The sequence below is a fragment of the Octopus sinensis genome, linkage group LG9 (genome assembly GCF_006345805.1).
Source record: "Octopus sinensis linkage group LG9, ASM634580v1, whole genome shotgun sequence".
NCBI classification, from domain to species: Eukaryota; Metazoa; Mollusca; class Cephalopoda; order Octopoda; family Octopodidae; genus Octopus; species Octopus sinensis.
In genome coordinates, this window is record NC_043005.1 from 45,437,696 (window position 1) to 45,458,610 (window position 20,915).

At 34.0% G+C, this 20,915-nt stretch overlaps 1 protein-coding gene across 5 annotated transcripts in view; it reads right to left on the reverse strand.

The window, feature by feature from the left end:
* Nucleotides 1–1,603: 1,603 nt before the first annotated feature.
* Nucleotides 1,604–20,915, reverse strand: part of LOC115215516 (zinc finger protein ztf-16-like) — a 78,870-nt gene continuing 59,558 nt past the window's right edge. For all 5 annotated transcript variants that reach the window (XM_036505944.1, XM_036505943.1, XM_036505942.1 and 2 more), the window contains one exon: nucleotides 1,604–2,369. The gene's annotated coding sequence lies outside the window, so the exon portion shown is untranslated. The remainder of the gene's footprint in view (nucleotides 2,370–20,915) is intronic.

Here is a 20,915-nt window from a genome sequence, read left to right on the forward strand (position 1 = left end):
CAAAAAGAATTCTTTTCCAGCAAAATATCACTATGACTGCTTCACTCACTATTGTGATTCTATTTAAAAATAATTTTAAAACAATCACTTTTTCCTCAGGCACAAAACTATGTTTTACGCTTTGTAGGAAGGGAAATAGATATAGATGATGGAACTGACTCCCATAATTTTATGGGTACTTATTTTATCCATTGAAGAATAAATGATAGATGAAAACTTCTGTCTGGCAGAATTTAAACTCAAAACAGTCAGGTACTGAAATAAATACCATAAAACTTTTTTTAATACCAGTGTTTTCAAAGTCTCAATCATTTTCCCCTTCTTAGATAACATATGTTTTACAATATTTCTGGTTTTCATTAGTATTCCAAAACTATCTAGTCAGAATGCTGGCCAGAAACAGTTTAGCTCTAATTAACTGATCTATCATCCAAAATGTCAATCACAAATATTTACCATGTGTCATGAATGGCTTAAAGAAATAAAAATTCAAATCTAAGTCACAAACAGGAATTTTGTAACCAATTCCACCATCAAATTGTTTTTTTTCTTTTTTAATGTTTACTTAAAAATATCATTTTGTAAAATAGCTAACTCTGCTTTTATATATGATGAGGAATCTACAAAAATTCATTTATTTAGAAAATGCCAAAGCAGAGTATATGTTCTGGCATTAGACTCAAAATTAAATAGTCATAAAAATACCCTGCTTTCAATTATAATTTTACATATCTTAAATAGATTTTAAAATCTAAAAAGTGCATTTATCATAAAAATCATTTGTTTAACTTGCCTTTTACTCTTCAATCTTAAGATCTTAAACTCTACTAAAACAATTCTCAAACCTATCTTTTCCAATGGTCAGAAATTGAATGCAGGACCAAGATTAAAGTTGGTAACAGAACTACTTTATATATATATATATATATATATGAAGAAATAATACATAAAATGGAGAAGTAATAATAAAACTTAGTTTTGAGCTATAAAGCAAAAATTTAAGTTTAAAAACCATTAAATTAAAAATCTGCTTTAAATTGACAAGAGAAAATAGTTGCTAAGCAGAATAGCATATAAAGCAGCAGTTATTGATAGCATAACTGCTATAGAACTTTCAATTTAACTGCTTGGAGAGTTTTTCTGAAATTCATAATCAGCTTAGAAATATATTTTATATTTTAGGAATAAACAAAAACACAATACAACTATGAAAAAAAAAAAATGAAAATAATGCAAAAATATCTTCTAAATATTCTTTTTCAAATACCTCTAAGGGTTAAATAATTATTGGAATGTATGGAGACAAACAAACACACATACATGTACTAAAATATTAACTCAAAATAGACTCCTTAATCTTGAATATAAGTATATTAAGGAAATTAACTTTTTAGTGGTTGTCATGGTGACAGAAGACCTGGCACCTTCCTTAATCTCTGCTACTGAATGCTGTTAGTAAAAAACAGCAAAAGCAAAAGAACTCCAAGCAGCACCAAGACAATAATAACCTAACTCTGACCAAATAGCCTCCACTTTTGTTTACCGCCGCCAGCGGCTAAATATGCATGTCTCCAGAATTAGAAAATATTTTACTTTTTTTTTCTTTGCGGCAGGAAGGGAGGGGGAGGGGGATTATATATCAGGGAGTGCTGTAGAAAGTAAAAAGGAAAAAAAAAAAAGACTACCACTCATTACACACTTATGAACCAAACATGATAGAAAAATGTCTGTTTGTTTTAGTTCATCTGAACTTCAGGATATAGAGAAGACAGTCTTAAGCTGGTTTTGTTTGTTTGTTTTTTTTTATTCATTTAATCCTTTTCTTTTTCCTTTTTCTTCTAGATGTTTTAGTCCTGAAAGACTTGTTGTAACATAATTTTGGTATTAATAAATTCATTTTGATTGAGTTTTTTTTTTATATATATATATATATATATATTATTTTCAATGCCCAAATAATAAAAAATCTCATATAATCATATCGATAACAACTGATTTTAACAAAAAAAAAAGAAAGAAAAAGAAACAACAAAATGTAATGCCTTTTTTTCTTCTCATTTCAGTTTTCTGCTTTTTGTTTTTTCTTTGGAAGAGATAATCAGAAATTAAGTGTACAATATAATAAGGGATTGGAACCAGTTAACAAAGTAAGATTATAGGTACGAAATTCTGTGAAACATTTCTAGAATTTCTAAAGAATATTTAAACAAAAAGAAAAAAATGTAAAGAAAAAATATATAGAAACTATTGTGTGTATGCTTTCAGATGGTTTTTCTTTTCTCTCTGTAGTGTAGCTAGAATTAGCTAACAGTCTGGACTTGCCTTTAAAACAGCTTGGAAACAACTGTTGTATCAGCTGTATCTTCTTTCTGGAAAATAGGAAAAAAAGAAAATGGAAATAAAAAGTAAAGTGAATATGAAACAAAAGAAAGTGAAATAGTCATGACAATTATTAATTCAAATCAGTAAATAAAAAGAGGAGTGTTAAAGACAAAAAAATGATCAGCATGAAGTGTGTGTGTGTATGTATATATATATATATATATATATATATATATCACATGATCACGTGACCGACCAGACCATCAGATGTTGCTACACATTGCTGGTCACAATGCATTCGCATTGTTTTAGCCTTCGAATGACGCCACCCCACTGGCTAAGCAAGCAGGCCAACAGAAGAGTGAGAGAAAGAGTGGTGAAAGAGTACAGCAGGGATCACCACCTCCTGCCGGAGCCTTGTGGAGCTTTTAGATGTTTTTGCTCAATAAACACACACAATGCCCGGTCTGGGAATCGAAACCGCGATCCTACGACTGCGAGTCCACTGCCCTAACCACTGGGCCATTGCGCCTCTACATATATATATATATATATATATATACTAGCTGATAATTCCTGGTAAAGCGGGGGCTTATCCCTTGGTTCCATTTTCATAATTGTTTCGCTAATCCAATAACAACAATACAAAGTAAGTAGCCCTTCAAACGGTTTTTGTACATTTACACAAAATACCAAAATGTCTTACACTGTCTTGTTTTTAGGAATTCTCAATAAGTTATGAATACCTAAATTGTGAAGTCAGTTATGAAATAACATGAAATTTGTTACCCGATAGTAAGAATTCAAATAAAGTAGCCCCAAAAAGGGCTTTAATGCATTCCCAGAGTATATAGAACTTATGAGGAAATACTAAAATCCTGAAGCATGTTACGTAATAACAGGCTAATCAGCTATAAGATAATAACAATTCTAAGTAAATAACTCTGAAAAGGGCTATCGTGCGTTCCCAGAGAATATTACCCTCAGCGTAATAATAAGTCACTAACCGAAATAAGTGGATCTATTGTTTAGAAAAATACTATTTACTTGTTTAAATCTTGTACTGGATAAATTATGGTAATAGATTTAACAGTTCAAATACTGAGAAATAAGCATGCTCAATTTGATTTATACCAAATGATTTAGGAAAATGAATGGGTTATTTCCCTTGGCTGCTAAAATCTGGGTGAATGGGTTATTTCCCTTAGCTGTTAAAAATGAAATATATAAGTATTCCTTCCAGGTGACCTATTATTGATTTTTTTTAACAATCTGAGTATGTTACGAGGTTTCCAGACATGAGTTCTACTCAATTGTCAAGTTTCATCAAAATCAACAACACGATGTAGGAGGAGTTAGCTAACAACTCTACAAACATAAACACAAACAGAATTTACCACGTATGTAGCAGATGTATAAATGTATATATATGTGTGTATATATGTATATATACATATGCATAAATATATATATATATGTATATATGTTTGTATATATGTGTGCATATATGTATATATGTGTGTATATGTATATATATGTGTGTGTATATATATAAAAGTGTATATGTATGTGTGTATATATATGTATGTGTGTGTATATATATAAAAGTGTATATGTATGTGTGTATATATATATATATATGTGCATATATAAGTATGTATATCGAAGTCTATATATATGTGTATATATCTGTATACACGTATGTATATATACGTATGTATATATATACGTATATATATATATGTACAAATATATGTATATAAATATATATAGGTATGTAGATATATATATATATATATAATATATATATATATCACATGATCACGTGACCGACCAGACCATCAGATGTTGCTACACATTGCTGGTCACAATGCATTCGCATTGTTTTAGCCTTCGAATGACGCCACCCCACTGGCTAAGCAAGCAGGCCAACAGAAGAGTGAGAGAAAGAGTGGTGAAAGAGTACAGCAGGGATCACCACCTCCTGCCGGAGCCTTGTGGAGCTTTTAGATGTTTTTGCTCAATAAACACACACAATGCCCGGTCTGGGAATCGAAACCGCGATCCTACGACTGCGAGTCCACTGCCCTAACCACTGGGCCATTGCGCCTCTACATATATATATATATATATATATATACTAGCTGATAATTCCTGGTAAAGCGGGGGCTTATCCCTTGGTTCCATTTTCATAATTGTTTCGCTAATCCAATAACAACAATACAAAGTAAGTAGCCCTTCAAACGGTTTTTGTACATTTACACAAAATACCAAAATGTCTTACACTGTCTTGTTTTTAGGAATTCTCAATAAGTTATGAATACCTAAATTGTGAAGTCAGTTATGAAATAACATGAAATTTGTTACCCGATAGTAAGAATTCAAATAAAGTAGCCCCAAAAAGGGCTTTAATGCATTCCCAGAGTATATAGAACTTATGAGGAAATACTAAAATCCTGAAGCATGTTACGTAATAACAGGCTAATCAGCTATAAGATAATAACAATTCTAAGTAAATAACTCTGAAAAGGGCTATCGTGCGTTCCCAGAGAATATTACCCTCAGCGTAATAATAAGTCACTAACCGAAATAAGTGGATCTATTGTTTAGAAAAATACTATTTACTTGTTTAAATCTTGTACTGGATAAATTATGGTAATAGATTTAACAGTTCAAATACTGAGAAATAAGCATGCTCAATTTGATTTATACCAAATGATTTAGGAAAATGAATGGGTTATTTCCCTTGGCTGCTAAAATCTGGGTGAATGGGTTATTTCCCTTAGCTGTTAAAAATGAAATATATAAGTATTCCTTCCAGGTGACCTATTATTGATTTTTTTTAACAATCTGAGTATGTTACGAGGTTTCCAGACATGAGTTCTACTCAATTGTCAAGTTTCATCAAAATCAACAACACGATGTAGGAGGAGTTAGCTAACAACTCTACAAACATAAACACAAACAGAATTTACCACGTATGTAGCAGATGTATAAATGTATATATATGTGTGTATATATGTATATATACATATGCATAAATATATATATATATGTATATATGTTTGTATATATGTGTGCATATATGTATATATGTGTGTATATGTATATATATGTGTGTGTATATATATAAAAGTGTATATGTATGTGTGTATATATATGTATGTGTGTGTATATATATAAAAGTGTATATGTATGTGTGTATATATATATATATATGTGCATATATAAGTATGTATATCGAAGTCTATATATATGTGTATATATCTGTATACACGTATGTATATATACGTATGTATATATATACGTATATATATATATATGTACAAATATATGTATATAAATATATATATAGGTATGTAGATATATATATATATATATATATATATATATATATATATATATGTGTGTGTGTGTGTGTATATATGTACAACCAAAACGTCCCCCATCCAATGGACATTGCTGAGTTGTCAAACATTTAAACCAAACTTTCTCAAAACAACTTGTCTGACCGTCCCATAGGCCTCCCCTTTGAGAAACACTGATTTAACCTAAATTTGAGACACCAGCAAGAAGAAATAAAGATAGACTTTTTTTCTATTCCAAAGAAAAACGATTTTATTCGCACAAATATGCAACCGAAGAGTTTAAAGTACCAGTAATGATAAGGCTGTTGATTGGAAGAACACAAACATGGTTTAAACAGTAAGCTTGGCAGGAAAGAAACGTGCCTTTAAGCAGTACAAAAACAATAAAAAAATGGAAGGTGCAGTTATGTACAGGTTGACGGAAGAAAAGCAAGACAAAAACGATGTATGCAAATGGGTTAGCTGGAGGTAAACCTAGATAGAAAAGCATGAGGAATTTATGAGAACGTACCTGGGACAATAATAAGTTTATCTGATAAAACATGTAGGAAATCAACTTGGGACGATTTTTGATGAAAAGCAACAACCTAGGGAACTAAGTAACAGAGGGTCCAGCTATCCGAGGTGACGGTACCTTGGTAGATAAAGCAATTAAGAGTATAAAGACAGGGAAAGCCCCCAGCCCATCAGGAATTACTGCAGAGATGCTCAAAATATCTGGCAGTGTCAGCTGTAGCCTAGTCACCAGTATAGTTAACCAGCTGATACATGAAGGAGTCATACCCAATGACTGGTGTAGCAGCATAATAGTCAACTGCTACAAAAGTAAAGGTGATGATTTAGATACAAATAATCACAGAGGTATCAAGTTGTTGGATCAGGTAATGAAGGTCTCAGAGAGGGTCATAGCCCAACTAATTAGGGATAGAGTCAGTTTAGATGAAATGCAGTTTGGGTTCGTGAGAGGGAAAAGCACCACCGACGCTATATTTCTGGTAAGACAGCTGCAGGAGAAATACCCAGCCAAAGATAAACCTCTGTACCTGGCTTTCATTGACATGGAGAAAGCCTTTGACAGGGTGCCCTGATCCCTTATATGGTGGTCAAAAAGGAAACTAGGGATAGATGAATGGTTAGTGAAAGCTGTGAAAGTCATGTATAGGGATGCTGTGAGTAAGGTGAGGGTTGGCAACAAGTACAGTGAAGAATCCCAGGTAGATGTAGGAGTCCACCAAGGTTCAGTCCTTAGCCCCCTCCTATTTATCATAGTCCTCCAGGCAATAACAGAGGAATTCAAGACAGGATGCCCCTGGGAGCTCCTCTATGCTGACGACCTTCCTCTAATTGCTGAGTGACTATCCGAACCAGAGAAGAAGCTTCAAGTGTGGAAACAGGGATAAGAATAGAAAAGCCTTAGAATCAACCAAGCTAAAACCAAAGTCCTAATAAGCAGGAAGGCAGGCAAACCACAAATTCCTTCAGGTAGATGGCTCTGCTTGATCTGTAGAAAAGGCGTAGGTAGAAACTCTATAGGATGTACCCAGTGTAAACTATGGACACATGAGAGGTGCAGCAATATCAAAGGAAGGCTTACTGGGAAGATAGTTTTTGTATGTGGCAGATGCTCAGGAGCAATAAACACTGAAAATGTGCAGAGAACAACGTCCGCCACATTACAGGGAAAAAAACTAGAAGTAGTTGATAACTTCCGTTACCTAGGTGACCAAGTCAGTAGTGTGGGAGAGGGTGCTGAAAGTGTAGCTGCTACAATAAGAATAGCCTGGGCAAAGTTCAGAGAGCTCTTACCTCTACTGATGACAAAGGGTCTCATGCTCAGAGTAACAGGTAGACTGTATGATGCATGTGTACGAACAGCCATGCTACATGGCAGTGAAACATGGACCGTGACAGCTGAGAACATGCGTAAGCTCATAAGGAATGAGGCCAGTATGCTCCGATTGTCGATCAAGACAAGAAACGATTGTAGTGGCGGTTTTTTTGACTATTTATTAAATTTTATGTATTGATTAAGTCTTTCCTTGTTTGTTTTGCAAAATAGTGGTTTTGTCTCAAATAATATTTTATATATATATATATATACATACATGTATATACATGTCTGTTGAATACCAGATGTCCCTAATGCCAATAGACAAAGGAGATCTTCCGACTTTCAATCTGTATCAGAAATGTTACCCATACAATTGAGAAAGTGACTCAATTTAATTTTGTTCCTTTGAGGCATCACAAAATTTTGAAAAGAAACCTTTTTGTTTAAGAAGCAGCGAAATACAAATGAAGCTAAAAAGTATGGCACATAATAAAAAAAAGGATGTTGTTTAGCCTCAGTCAGCTCTGAATGTATCCCTATACTTAGAGGCATACCAGTGAAGACCATCCATCCTTTATTAATTTATATCAGGGACTCCTGTTATCTAATATATTTTTTCTTATCAGGTGTGATTTGAGAGAAATTTGGTTGCTCTTGATAGGTCAAATGATACCCTAGAGATTTGCCTTACTTATGACATTGTTATCATAAAATGCTAACATCCATGATAAAACATGAGCATATTAAAACAGGCTGGTTGATACTAAAGGGGATAATTGTCTTTGTAGATCTGTCAGCATCGCTGCTCTCAAGAAACTCAAAATGAGTGATTCTCAACCATCTTTTGCCTATGAACTTTTTTGATTCCTATTTTATTCTGATGTGCCACCACCACCACCGTGTTAAAAAAAAATTATACTTTTATAGTTAGATATTATTAGGGATTGTATAAATATTGTTAAAATAATTTTTGCATTGTAGAAGTATAACTAATTTATTGCTCATAAACTTTAATGATGAAATCTTAAATGGACCCCGGTTGAGAACTTAAAAATGATAGCTCCCGACAGAGTCCCTAGAGCCCTCTAGGCTCATCTTCAATTCCTGCTTTCAGTGTCCACTCAGAACGTAACTAACAGAAACAACTTCATTGGCATTATTCTTATTTAGAATCAAGTAAGTCATCACATTTGGATGTAGCATTACTGAATCATTTTTTTTTAGCGTTTATCATTTACTAGTTTCAGTCATTAGACTGTGGCCATGCTGGGACACCACCTTGAAATGTTTTTAGTCAATCGAATCAACTAAAAAATTATTTAGCTCACCATGAAAAGTTGAATAACTTATTACAATAGTGGACATGACAAATAAGAACAAGAACTAAGAATAACATAAACCATAAAGATCAAGTAATACATACAACAGCAACACACACGCACAACACTTGAAGTAGCACCTTGCAGATACTCTGACAGTCATATCACTTGCAAGTGACCTCTCATAATATTGTCTAGACTAAAAGAGATACCAAACTATCAATTCTGGGTACAATAATACAATATATAACTCATCAGTTCTATATTATTTCTGTTGGTGAAGTGTGGCTAGAATTGAAAGTTTCAAATATCACCTAACAAGACTGCTCATAATGAGAATAGTTTCTGTATGTAGAGTTAATTACTGTAAGCTATGTTAAATTGATTGACATCAAATGCTGTTGCTAGCTTGGCATTATTAAAACTGTAGCAGAGAGAATGGAAACAATATTTGAAATGTCTTGCTTGAAGAAACCTGACAGAATTCTTTACTCTAACAAGTGTAGTAACTTATTGTTAATTTAAGATTGATGGCTATTGTATATAATGTTTACTATCTCTTCTTATGAATTTATTTACGATAATGTATTGGAGGAAAAACAATTTAGCATTAGACAGCTTGAAATAATCATTCTAATTCCTTGTTGATCACATGACAGGAAGAAGATACATCTAGACATAGAGATGTCCTCAAGAATGTAGGTGAAAGAGATGAAGTATGATAAGAAAATACTAGTAAAACTGAGCCAACTAATTTTATTTGACTGTTTGCTCAATGTGCATTTGCTTTTCCATGCTGGCTGGGTTGGATGAAGACTCAGCAAGGCAGTATTTTATGGATGGACATGCTTACCATCACCAACTTCTGCCTGTATTTCAAGTAAGGAAGTTTTCATTCCACTGGTTGACATAAATCAAAAACAAAGAGTCACGCAATGTTTTGTTTACAGGGGATGTAAGCATGGCATTGCTGTTTTTCCTACAAAAACTTTTGGAATGTAAATACTCTTATACACGCATATAAATACATGTGAAGGCACATGACCTAATGGCTAGGATATTGCACTCACAATCATTAGATCATGGGTTCAATTCCTGGGCTGGGCAGTGCATTGTGTTCTTGAGCAAAACACTTCATTTTACATTGTCCCAGTTCATTCAGCTGTAAGTGGGTAACCCTGGGATGGAATAGCCTTCCATTCAGGCAAACATGTTGGCCTGCTTGCCTAGTCAGCAGGTTGGTATCATTTGGAAGCTAAAACAATGCGAAGTGCATTGTAACCAGCAATGTATAACAATATCTGATAGTTTGGTTGATGCCATGATACTGTGATAAACAAACTCACACATACACTTGGCAAGGGATGTTTTACACAGTTTCTGTCAATCAGTTTCACTAACAAGGCATTGTCAACCCAAGTCTATGTAGTGGAATAGAACTCAAAACTATGTGGCTATGAAACAAAACTCCTTATCAACACAGCCACATCTATGTCTCAATAAAAGATGATAATTACTTAGAGACATAAGTTTTATCAAGCTGAGAGGCAGAAGAATACTGCTACATGAAAAATGATAAACAGCAAATAAAACCACCAACAACAACAACAATAAAAGCATGACTATCGGGATAACATTTCTTATGAAGAGTGATGCTGTTTTAGCTTGCATTTTTTAGCTAGAACTGCTTTAAATTCATGCTTTCTGACTAATTAAAGTGGTTTTGTAAAATGATATCCTATTAGATATTTCCATTAAGTCTGCCAGTGCATCTCGCATAAATGTTTTCTGAGAGAGCAAATTAACTTTGGATGAGTTTAAAGCATGGCCAGCCTGCTACAAGTGAACACAGGTGTAGTCAGTTAATAAATCTGATGCAATCTATCTAAAGATCCAGCAATCAGCTTTCCCAAGGAACAACTTTGTAACAATGCTTAGTGTGTCATTCACTTCTCAGCATTAAACAATTCTTGAAGAACTATTGCTACACACATAGAAACACAGATATATATATATATGGCATATCAGGCTATTAAAGTTTACACACCACGCTATCTGCACGCCATGACCTAGAATAATTAGGCTACTTCAAGTCTTGCTTTAAATTTAGAGAGAGAACACTAGTTTCTTTATTTGGCATAGGAACGAATTTGGTATGTTTCTGTGAGTCAGAAAGGTTACTAATTAGTAATGGACAGCTGAGCAGGAGTCATAAAATAACCCAGTAGTTGACAAAGAGGGTAAACATTTATGGGGAAGAAATTGAAAACAAATTCAAACAATTGTTGATACAATACTGACTGTGGGGGGTCATAATGGAAACAATCTAGGAAAATATAGACAACCATATTATTTCAGTAGTAGAGCTGCTAGAAATAGCAACTAAATTTCCCTCAGATTTCATCCTACTTTCTTATAAAAATGAAGGCAACATTTGAAAATGTTGAATAATAAGATTGACAAACATGACTGAAACAACTTTGAGCAAAGGCCAGCTTGACCTGGGGTTAAACAATAACAATATAAATTTTTGCAGATCTTTGGAGAATCCATATAAATTAGTATTCATATATTTGGGCCCATGATGTGATGAGAGAGAGAGAGAGAGAGGGCGGAGAATCATTTATTACAGAGAATGTAGGCTGAAACTGAACATACAGAGATTTAATATAAAGATGGTACAACCTACGGCTTAGCAGACTGGTGACTATGGTATTTCACTAATGTTGAAAAGACTCCATTCAAAAGTTGATCACTTTAGTACAAATTAAACTTGTCATGACTTTAAGCAGCCTGACAAGGTGTTATATAAATCTTTGTATTAACAGGTAAATGTCCATATTCTACAGCATTAAAAAAAATATAGCACTAACTTCAGGAAAATCTAATTTTCCTGGCCAAAGCTGAGAAGTTTAAGGCTAGCTGTTGGGAAACTTTTGTATGCAACTTACTTCGTTCCAGTAACTTTGTAAGGTTTTATTTACTCAGAACAAAAGCAGGATTTGTAAGATTTTTTACTTGGAACAAAAACAACCCTTACAAAATATATTCAGTGTAAGACATTCTTCCATCTAAACTCAGTGAACCACTCAAAGACTCTGTAGTGGTTATATATAGTCAGTAAAAGGTGTTGCTGTGGCTGCATGTATGTTATTACAATAGTTCATAAAGAGATGAAGAATAAATTCAAGACCTGTGTATTTACTACATAAAAATATATTTTATTTACTGATCGATGATGATACACAGAATCAAAATGTAGAATCTAGTTGAATGAAGTAATCTATGCAAAGTTCAGAGACAGAAAATGTAGCAATAACAGGTAAGTGGTGGTTTTCAATCATGTGGTGTAGAGAAATAGATGGACATATCAATGACGTGAATGGCTCTCTAATCTAATCAACTAAGAAACAAAGAGCAGGGTTAGCAAGCTGTTTTTACTAATGGAACACTAGAGATTCTAGAAACTTCCAAGAGAAATTCCAAGCTTCTTGAATAATTAAGCATCACGTCTCATGACACAGATGCTTCAAGAAACTTAGAAAAGGGAGGTTATGCTATAATCTTTCTTGCGAGGGAGATCATTCAACTATTTAGCTACGTAGACCACTACAACTCACACATTTGTAAACATTTGAATTATTATAATGATTTTGCATTCATTTTTCTATTCTTGCATGGCTTAGATGTGTCTTTGTTAGCACATCTTGCTACTTGTAATAGTCCTTTATTGTTTCCTTCATGGGGCTCAGCATTTCTTTCCAAGTCTTTCACTTTCATAAGTCCATTCCATATGGATTGCTTAGTCCTTCTTAAAGCACCTGTTTTCTCTTTCCCCCACTACCCATTACATATCCATACCAGCACACCACTCCTCCTTACACAAAACACCTAATTCCTTTTATACCCAGTTTTTCTCTCAGCTCGTTATTAATGCTCAATTGTTCTTGTACACTAGCATTACTCATCCAGGGTAGCATGCTTCCCCTATTTCTTTTTCAACTTTGCACATTCTCCATATTCAGCAACCATGTTTCACTACTAAACAGTATTATATTAATACTAAAACACTGTACAATCTGGCCATCGATCAAGGAGAGAATACCTATGTTGCCAAAAGAGTTAGTAGCTCCCTACTATACTTACAGATACACACCTCCATAGCTAATTATATCAACAAGAGAACTTAAGCTGTGAAATACTTCTAGGGACCATGAAATATTGAAAGGAATTCATTTAATGAGTACTCTTACTGCTAACTACTAAAGGCACTAATGTGGTTATATCATCCATCTCTAACTTACTCATGCAATCACAGCTTTCATTGGGTAGATGTACTGTAGGTAATTTCTATTAATTTTTTTTCTGTATACTAAAAGCAACCATTTCCTAGATGGCAGGAGGATCCAGACTTCTTACTTTCTACCTAAAACTTTCGTCTGAGCTGAATTTACTTTTTGACCTCTTATTTCTAGGTTTCACTTCCATGTTTGGAAATTTTCCTTCAGGTCTTCAAATAGAATAAGCTATTGGAACAAAATAAGTTGCATACAGACGTTTCCCAACAGCTTGCCTTACACTTCTCAGCTATGGCCAGGAAACTGAATAAAAGAGGGTGGAGGACTGAACCCTGACGGCAGCCTTTCAGCAAGTTAGTTTCTCACTAAACTCATTAATGATACTCAACTTATTGAAGATATTTCTGCATATATATTGCATTTCATTAACCCTTTCGTTACCAACCTGGCTGAAACCGGCTCTGGATCTGAGTACAAATGTCTTGTTTTCATAAGTTTTGAATTAAAATCTTCCACCAAACCTTAGTCACAATTTATGTTCCTAACAGTAGCTAAATGATAACTGTTATTTTACTAAATTCTTTGTTATATTTAAAGTAATTGAAAGAAACACAGAGCATCTCAAAATAAATACAGTAACAAAAGGGTTAATAAGATTTTAAGTACAAACTTCTGTAGTTGTCTCACAAGGAAGAGTGTCAATGACATCCCATTCTGCTACAAACTTAAACAGTATCATATGTAAGGTAATACTCTATATGATCAATTGTGCTATAACTCCTTCTGTTACTTTCATCCCTTGGTCAATCAATCTAATGTCTCAGTAGCTGTTTCTTTCAAGAGCATTTCATTTGCCCTAGTAGTAATTGATGATACTGCTTCTAAGCTAGTCACGGAGTATGGCATCTGCATGTACTAGTTGATTGATGTAATATCAAAATAAGTACCATGAGTACCAGTTTGTACACATGTCCTTCATCAGTAATGTGTATGTATGCATGTGTGTGTGTGTGTGTGTAAATACAAACTTATATTCTACTCCTCTAAATTCTCTTTATAAGGTATCGGTCAATTTAAAGTTATAGGGTGTATGTGCCCAAAGTACTGTGCAATGAAACTGAACTCAGAACCACACGATTGTGAAGCAAACTTCTTAACCACACACCCATGCCTATGCATGTGTGTATAATCATTAATAATCCATATATCATTACATCAGTAGCTACTAAGCTAGGTAGAAAGTACAGCAGTAAGTCAATGAACTAAGTCTGTGGCCCACTTAATTCCTATTGGGCACTGTTTTACATATATCACTCACTCCTGGGAAATACACAAACACTATGACCTTGCAAAGCCTTGCTTTATATACATGCATAATTCAATGACTATGTGAGACATATTATATCAATTAGTCAGATATATTATAAGACATTAAGAGAGGAGGATGGGTTGCAAACCCAATATTCAGTAAAAATTTGCAAAGGGTCTCTCTTTTTAATATACCAGCACCCCAAGAAAAGACTATTTAATTTGAGTTTCTCACTTATATAATTTGATATTATATAATTGACACTACCTTTTATCTTTTACATGCTTCAGTCATTAAACTGTGGCCATGCTGGGGCACCACCCTTCAATTTTTAGTCAAATGGTTGTTAATTATTCAAAATTTATTTAAAAAATACTAATTTTAAGCATAAATAACCTACAAGGAAGTCTATGTAGCCATTTAATTTGTAAGAAACAGCACCTAAATCTTCCTCTAATCACACCCTACAGTCCTTTTAACAAGGATACTATGGATAATGTAGTCTCCACAGTTTGAAAAGAGAAAACAGATGAAAACTGGAACACTGTCGATCCTACGCCTGTTGGTTCAAGGCTGATCTGGTGTTAAGCAACAACATAATAATAATAACCCTGATGCAATACCAGACATTGGCTCTCATGGCTTCTTATCTTAACTGACTGGAAGTATTATCATGTACATATTTTGCCTTGGTGTTAAAGAAGGGTTACAGCAAGTATCCTACTCAATACCATGTATTTGCTTGTCAGTTGATTGATCTTAACCAGTTGAGGCTAACAATATGTGCATCTCTGATCATGAGCAGAAATAGTTGGGGAGGATCATAGCCATATGTTGAGAAGAATTTTTGGGGGTTTGAATTATTTAACTCAGGAAACATGGGTGTTTCATTCAACATCCTTAAACAATCCTTATTTTGACCAGGATGGGCTACTCGACCTGAAGAAAATTCTAACTGGGCTCCACCTGCAAGGTCATGTGCTGTTTAGCTTGATACGAAATCACCATGTTGTACACATATGGTTGTGATGTATGTGTCTGATGTACCCTTATCAGACAGGTAGTCATGATGGGTATACCAGGCTTCATATATTTGTACCCCAGTTTCACTTTGATGGCATGTGGTATTATTATTAGTAATAATAATGGTTTTAAATTTTGGCAGAAGGCCAGGAATTTTGGAGAAGGGGTTCAGTTGATTACATTGACCACAATATTCAATATACTGAAAAAGAAGGGACATAAGCCAAGCATACAAAGGTTAAAAAAAGATGGTGGGGAGGATGATAGAGATATCGCCTTCATGATACAAGAAGGCCTCCAGGGATAATCGAGGAACCCTTCTGTCTGAGATTTCCCTGAAACCCCAAGAGCAAGTGCCCTCTCCAATTCCTTCTCTCTGACTCACAGGTCTATACGTAGAGAGGTACCATCAACCCTTGCCATTTTCGTAAATTTCATTCACCTTTCAATAAACTCACTAGAAGACAGTACTTCCCTCTCCACTCTCACTTTCCTTTTCAAGTGAAACTTGATGAAGTCAATGGAGGCAAAATGTATTCCTGTAGACAGATGGATAGAGGAAATAAGCATAAAACATAGTTTAGTGTATCTCCAGAAAATAGTGTTGCAATGGACAGCTAGGATACTTAGGAAGGCTTTTGGCATCTAAGGTTACTTGTTGTTAAGAATTTTTCTTTTCCAATAATTTAATCTGTTGTGCATATGTGAAATAATAATAATAAAACTGTCATGAAAATCATCATTTGGTTGTAACTTTTGTTCTGCTGCTTCACAAAGTGATTTTGATTTTATTTAAGAGATTAATAGAGAAAATGATTTAGTCTAGTTATCTTGCTATTTATGGGCGTAGGTAGAATCTTTAATTACCACAAAAGATTGATCTCATTTATTCACCCAGTTTCATATATATATATATATAGATAAGTATGTAGATGTATAGACATGTATCTCTTTCTCTCTCTCCCTGTGTGTATGTGTGTATATATATATATATATATATATATAAATGCATGTGTGTGTTGATGTTTTCAATATTTCTGATAGACAATATTTATGGTGAGAAAAGTTCCGTGTTAAGTTGCAGATGAAGGCAAATAAAAGTAGCAATTTCCACAGTAGACCTATTTCTGACAGACACATCAAGAAAGGTGGTACAATTCAATTTGAATTGGTGGAATATGTTTAGTAAGAAAATGGAACACATGGCTCTAGTTTGATAGAAAGTGAAAGACAAGAGAGAAAGAGATAGACAAGCAGTTTGTCAGTTTCTTTTAAGAGATAGAAGTCTCTAATCTTAGCAATTGCAGAGGTGCGTGTGTGTGTGTACGTATATGTGTATATGTTCCTAAACTATTTAGGAACAATGGTTTACGGATTCTAAAGACAGAGCAGAATATAAACATTTCATTTCTTTATTTCATGCATTGCATCCAAAACTGTATTATTTGATGTGTATTACCTTTGTTTTTATATATTATCTTTAGATAAGTTGTAATTTGAGAGAGATTTGGCTGTTGCTCCTAGCAGAGAGTAACCATGTGGTGGCTGAGATTCCATTATTGGCTTATTCAAAGTAAAATAGCATCTGTGGTTGGTAATTTCAGGAAGGTTAAATGCAAAGTAGTACACGTACTGCCACAAATAATCAGAATAGACTTTTCAGTGTTTCTGGATAATTTGTTGACTTAAATAATAAGAGAATACATAGCGTATTGTGTGTGGTGGAGAATATCATGGTGTGGATAGTAATAATGAAAGCAATCATCAGAAGGTCTAATGGGAACATCATTGTGGTTATTAGGTGTCAGAGTAATTGATCAGAGCTGCAAGTTGTTAAAGGACAGGTTAAATAGATTTCGAAAAGTTGGAAAGAAGATCATGGATCTAAAGTTGAAATTATCAAGATCAAATTGTAGAGAGTGGTAAATGGTTTAACCTCCATACTAGTTAAGTTGGGAGTAGAGTGAGCAAAGCCAACAGGAGTGTTACATGCTTTGAAGAATAGCTGTGCAAATAATGCAACAACGCCTTCTTGTTATTGAATTTGTACAGAACAGATCAATTTCTATAAGACAAAACAGCAAACTATACAAAGTATAATTAATATTTCCTGTAATTACTGAAGGCTATAAACCAGTTATAAATCAAACAAAGAATTCCAGTGTGATATACTTTTGAGATGAATTACACATCTTATAGGATTTTAAGTATTAAGAGAAAAACATATTAATAAAAGTATGCAGTGTGAAATTTCAATTACAAAATAAAACTGTTCGATATCAATTGAAAAAGATAACATGGATGCCATTTGTAAACTAAGTTAAAAACTAAGATAAATTCCTAATTATAGCTAGATTACATACTTGTCTTAGATATTTAATGTTAATATATTTTACTCTCCCAACATTTATTTAGCTCTCTCGAAGCAGTGGAAAATGGTTTCTATCAAGATCAATGTGAACATGTCTCTTGTTCTATATATATTCTGCTACAAGAAGATAATATATATTTAAAAAAAAAAAGTTATTTTTCCCATTATATAGAGTTAACCTTCAAGAGTTTGTATGTAAATGTGAGGTAGTACCAAAATGAAGCTAGTAAAACTATAAAACCATGTCCAATATAAAAAATAGTTAAACTTTCAGAGAAACAGAGACAGATAAACAGACCAACAGATGGAGAGAGACATAAGAGGTAAACAGATAGACAAACACATAAACAGACGGATAGGCAGGCCAATGGAGAATTAAGAAGGATGGACAGAGAGAGAGGATGTGTAAAAATTGAAAATTAGTAAAGATTCAAAATGTGTATAAAGTTAATAGAATAATTTAGTGACAACAAATTAACATGTATTAGTGAATTTACACAAAACTAACATTATTAAAGACTGCTCTCTTAACACTAAAGATGTTGCAAACATAGCTATTTAACTAGGTTATCACCAACATTTCTTTCGGCAATTATTATTATCAAAATAATCAGTTTCTTGTGAGAAAGAAAGAAAGAAAGGAAGAACTAACAAGAAAGAAAGAAGGAAATAACTTGTCCACAACTCATTAAGATTGCTGTTAAATGAAGGAAAACTGTATCAGAGCATCTAATAATGTTTTGGTTTTACATTAACATCCAGCCTCTCATTACAAATTTATATTGCTAGAAGCATAGGCAGTTTTACACTTTTAATTTTATAATCAATTAAACAGTGATTTAAAAGTTTCATGATAAACTAACATTTTTGTTTTTGGATGATGAAGAATGAAAAAGAAAAAAAAAGAAAAAACACAAAAAGAAAATGTTGCCCCTTGACAGATTTTGATTAAAACCCAAACTGACAAAGATGGATATCTGATTGCACATACACTAGTAAACAAACTAATCAAAGAAGCAATTTCAAAGTATATTTTTAACTTAGATAAAGAGGTTGATGAAAAAGAAAAGGAGAGAGAGAAGGAAACTAATAAAATAGCAGTGTTGTCTATTTTATGTATATATGTGCATGCATGCATGTGTGGTGTGTATGCATGATTGTGCTTTATTTAACTGTTTACAGGAAATATTTATATAAAAAAAAACCTACGAAATTAAAATGGATATTTTACAGTATCTTGTAAATAAATGAAGCTTAAAGATATCTTTCTTTTTACACGCACACAATATACACACAAACACCGTATACACACAAAAAAGGATACACACAAACAATCCATAAACACAAAATACAAAACACACACATATACACAAATACAAAATACTCATACACACACATACATACCCACCACAACACTATCTAACTGATACTTCATTGCACCACACCAAAATATTTTCTCCAGTCTAACAATACTTATTAATAGTCAGTCTATAGGTGCTGATACACCTAAATCTATCTCTCTTTACTAAGATTTCACTCTTGATTTCTACAACATACAGCTTCATTAACTTTCTTATCATACTGCAATTATTAAGTAAAAATAAGCTATCATACTCTAATCTCTTGGTTCCACTCACCCTCTCAGCTGACAAGTCCTTTTCTTGTCTTGCAAGGTCACAGGTGTTGGGGGCCATGTAAAAGAAAAGCATCTGTGCTGGTGCCACATGAAAAGCACCTGTGCTGGTGTTACGTATAAAGGACCTGTGCTGGTGCCACGCATAAAGCACCTGTGCTGGTGCCACATATTAAGCACCTGTGCTGGTGCCACATATTAAGCACCTGTACTGGTGCCACATATTAGCACCTGTACTGGTACTGCATATTAAGCACCTGTGCTGGTTCCACATATAAAGCACCTGAGCTGGTATCACATATAAAGCACCTGTGCTGGTGCCACATATAAAACACCAGTGCTGGTACCACATATAAAGCACCTGTGCTGGCACCACATATAAAGCACCTGTGCTGGTGCCATACATAATGCACCTGTGCTGGTGCCGTACATAAAGCACCTGTGCTGGTGCCACATATAAAGCACCAGCGCTGGCACCACATACAAAGCACCAGCATTGGTGCCACATTAAAAAGCACCAGTGCTCGTACTATGCAAAAAGCACCTATGCTAGTACCATGTATAGAGCACCTGTGCTGGTGCCACATAAAAAAGTACTAGTGATAGTACTATGCAAAAAGCACTGGTGCTGCTGCCACACATAAAACACCCATGCTGGTGCCATGTATAAAGCACCTGTACTGGTGGACAATAAAAAGCGCCCAGTATATTCTGTAAAGTGGTTGATGTTAGGAAGGGCATCCAACCATAGAAACCATGTCAAAACAGACAACTAGAGCCTGGTGCAGCTCTCTGGCTTGCCAACTCCTGTCAAACTGTCCAACCCATACCAGCATGGAAATAGACATTAAATGACGATGATGATGATGATAATGATGAACTAGTAAAATGACGTGTATGTTTGGTAAACATTTTGAGAGATGACACAATCTGTATTCACAGTCACTGCCTCATGATGGCTAAACATTAACACAAAATGAGTTAATCATCATCAGTTAATTAATACACATGACTCTCACAGAATGGAGTCACAATTGATTCAGTCACTGAGATATGAAAATGATTCTTTTACCTTTTTCTTTTAATAGTTTTAATCAGACTGTGGCCATGCTGGAGCATCACCTTGAAAAGTTTTTAGTCGAGTGAACTGACACCAGTATTTCTTTTTTTTTAAGCCTGGTACTTATTCTATCAGTCTCTTTTGCTGAACTGTTAAATTACTGGGACATCACAGTCACAAAGACACACACAGATATATATATATATATATATATATATATATATATAAATACATATATATAATGGGTTTCTGTCAGTTTTCATCTACCAAACCCACTCACAAGGCTTTGGTCAGTTTGAGGCTATAATACAAGATGCTTGTCCAAGGCACCATGCAGTGGGAGTGAACTCAGAACCATGTGGTTAAGAATCAAGCTTCTTA